General features: G+C 38.4%; 1 pseudogene; it reads right to left on the bottom strand.

Moving 5' to 3' along the window:
• Positions 1-1,212: 1,212 nt before the first annotated feature.
• On the bottom strand, positions 1,213-2,775 carry LOC119530807 (annotated as a pseudogene).
• Between the last annotated feature and the right edge of the window lie 777 nt (positions 2,776-3,552).

A 3,552-nucleotide genomic window follows, 5' to 3' on the forward strand; every position in this document is an offset into this window, starting at 1 on the left:
ATGTTACAGGAGAAGCTTTTAAATTTAAATGAAATTTAGGTTTTACTTCCTTTAATCAGACAGGCAGTTTTGGTTTTAGTGGTTCTAATCTGATTTCAGTAATAGAAGAGTCGCGACATTGTAGTTAGTGAGCTTCGGTGCTAACAAACATAGTGGGGAAAGTGCAGTGCTTGCTTTTTTCTTAGTAGAGTTCAGCCAGGACTAAAAATTATTAAAAATGAGGTCAGATAGTTCAAATTAGTTGGTTAACATGATACTCAAGTTGCTTTATATACTTTTCCTCATTTGCTTATTTAATATTTTTTATTAGCTTGCCATATTTCTCTCAAAAATCAACAAATATATATTATGAATGAAATGTAAATTGAACTTTGTTTCTTTGATTTCATTAAGATTCATCAAACAAGGTTAAGTCTTAAATTCTGTCCTTCCAGAAAAATTACATTTTCATCATAATTGTAAAGAAAGTATATCATGAGTTACATCCTAACCCATTTTACATAAATGTAGAAAAGCTGAAAGTTAAATTTAAAAAAAATTGGATAGTTAAGAAGTTCTTACATGTTTATCTCTTTCAGAAACCCATGATGCCTTTCCTTGGATTTAAGTATGAAAAAAGCAGAATTCAGTTCATTTTCATGATATGCAATACAACACTGCTTAGTTCTATTTCTGTCAGCCATTCTGAAATCAAATTTCCATTTATAACACCCACTAAAAGAGAAGAAATTTTAGTCTGGAAAGAGAATTGAGAAGAGCTAACTTTAGGCCAACAAAATATTTGAGGAAAGATGCATCACAAAACAGGGAGGTGGAAAAAACAAATAATTTATAATAAAACCCTCTCTTCCATTCTTCTGTCCCTTCCTCCCATATTTGGAAATGTTACCTAAGTTTAAAAAATTCCCATCAAATGTTTTATACCATAAATCATGAAAAATAAGTCTATTTTAGCTAGACAACCTTTAGCTATTAAAGACATTATTCTGTTCATAAGATGAGAGGTAGTGACATTCTATTCTCTTGATGCTGAGCTAAAAATTCCACACATCGGGCACATGGGTTTCAAGGGAAAAAACCAAACAAACACAGAAGCACCATTGTACACTCCTCATGTTTCCTTTTTTGATATTTCAAGTCATCCATAACGTCACTTGCCATTGGCAGCTAACAGTCCACTGTGTTAACATTGAAAGGTAGTGGGGACAAGTATTATTCATGGTATAGTACTGGCAGACCTCCGTCATCTTTCAAAAATGAAGCAGACTTTCTTCCATTCTTCTGAACATGATCTTCATTCATTTTCTCCAAAGCTTCTATTTCAGCTAAGAAATCAGCTTCCTTATCTGCTGAGATGTTTAAGCCTGAAACAGCACTGAAGAGTTCTCTTTCACCAAGGGCTTCCTTCACTCCTTCTTTCTGGAAAAACTGTGAGACATTCCTACAGTCTCAGAATAAGGACCCTAGACCATGGGGATGCATTGGTTCTACAGACTGACTGACATCCATCAACCAGACCTTTCCAGCATGCCAGAGCACCTTATACTCATTGAGGTCAGCATGTATAAGCATACATTTGTTATATAACTGCTGCATCATATGAAGTGTTTGATACTAGGTTTCTTTCATTTCTTCACTACTGAGTTTCACTTCTTTTAATTTAGGGGCTGGAACTTGATCATGGCCAATAAAAGACATAATTAAAATGTGTTTCTTGAGCATTACAACTGTTAGGCAAGGAATTCCAGCTCTCTGCATTCTTGTGAGATTGTGCATTTCTTTTTCTGCCCACATGTGGATGATCTTACATGGATTTAATTTGCTGAAGCAATCTTTAAACTGAAATCATCTTTAATATATTTGTCACAATTCGATTCTTAAACTCATCAAGAGTTGTCTTGAATACCTTGATGCACATTCTGTAGGTATAACTTTACTATCTTCCTTTGCATCCTCCACGCTCCCTCCATATGCATGAAAGACAACAGATTCCTTTCCTGTACTAATATAGCCAGTGATTGTCTCCAACATTCCAGGGTTGATCTTTTTATACATAAATAAATGGATCTTAGGGTCAACAGCTTTTTCCACAGTAGAATGCTCCTTGTTCTCATGGAGGCAGACACTTCGATGTCCTTCTGAATAGGCATGTTGTTTTAAAGCATTGAAAACATGGTTTGATAGTTTTAAATCTATTCCAATTCCATCTCCTACCTGAAACTCTAGTTGCAAAATTTACCATTCTTGCTGTATTCTTTCTCCCACATACTACTTCATCATGTTTGCTGATGACGTCTTTTCCTTTTCCAATAAAACCCTTTTTGGAAGTGGGAAGTGGTTTTGCTGGGGTGTAGGGATTCTCATGAGTATCCTGCCAGTCAACCTCATCTTCAGAGCTATCACTGTCTTCATAAGGACACACTTCTTGATAATTTTCAAAAGAAATGGAAACTTTGCTATCTCCATTGAATTTTTTTCTTCATACCTAAGCTGTGCATCATATTCTCTGTCAAATTCCATCTGTAGCATCTGATCCAGCATTAGGTTGCTGGAGGTGTCAATGTTTTCTCCAGTAATAAATGGTCCTTCAGCAACAGCAACTTCCGGAAAAGCAGCAACTTCTTCCTCTAATTGCAATTCTTTAGCCAACTGTTCACTCATTACATTGGCCAAGGAGCAAGATATTGTATTTTGAGTGATAGCCCATGGACACTTGCTGAGTCCCCAGGCCGCTGTGGGCCCAGGCTTAGGTGATGTCACTCTGACCAGATCCATTGGGGGAAGAAACCAGTGAGAAGAAGAGGGCACAGAGGTGGCAGGGCTGGGAAACATAGTCCACCAAGAAAGAGACAGGTGGCAGGGCAGGGGTGATAAGGCAAGGTATAAGTAAATAGAGTAAGATGTAAGAATGGAAAATAATTTTAAAAATCTAAAATGGAACATACGATAGGAGAAATTATCTAGATTGCTAAATAAGTACTACAAAAAATCCCTATATGAGGAGAAAGAAGATGGCAGCATAGAGAGGAGTGGAAGTTAGTTAGCCCCCTGGAACAACTAATAAACAACCAGGAACAACTAGAAGATAATCTGGAATAACTGCAGGGGGACAAACATGACCTTCCACTCATCATACACCAACCTGAATTGGGAGGAATGCCCAAGATCGTAGCATAAAATCTGTAACTAAAAACTGCAGACCTGAGCAAGGAGCCCTTCCTCCCATGGCCTGAACTGCAAAGCCTCGTGGTGCTAGAGAATAGCACTCTCCCAAACTGCAAAGCCTCACCGTGCTAGAGAGCAGCACTCTCCGAGCAAGTGAATATAGCTCAGCTGAGCTCCAACTGGGGTTTTAATTAGCAAACATGGATTGATCAATAAAAGCTATGAATCCCCAACAAGCAGACAGAGGCTTTTGGTGATGACTGACCTTGGAGAGCTGGAGGACCTCTCTGGGAGGGAGGAGGAGCCCAGAGGACTGCGTACTGTCTCTGGCCGATGGGTGAAACTGAGGGGGACTGCAGACTGACCCTGAAGGGGGTCTTTCTGCCT

The sequence above is a fragment of the Choloepus didactylus genome, chromosome 4 (assembly GCF_015220235.1).
Source record: "Choloepus didactylus isolate mChoDid1 chromosome 4, mChoDid1.pri, whole genome shotgun sequence".
Lineage (NCBI taxonomy): Eukaryota > Metazoa > Chordata > Mammalia > Pilosa > Megalonychidae > Choloepus > Choloepus didactylus.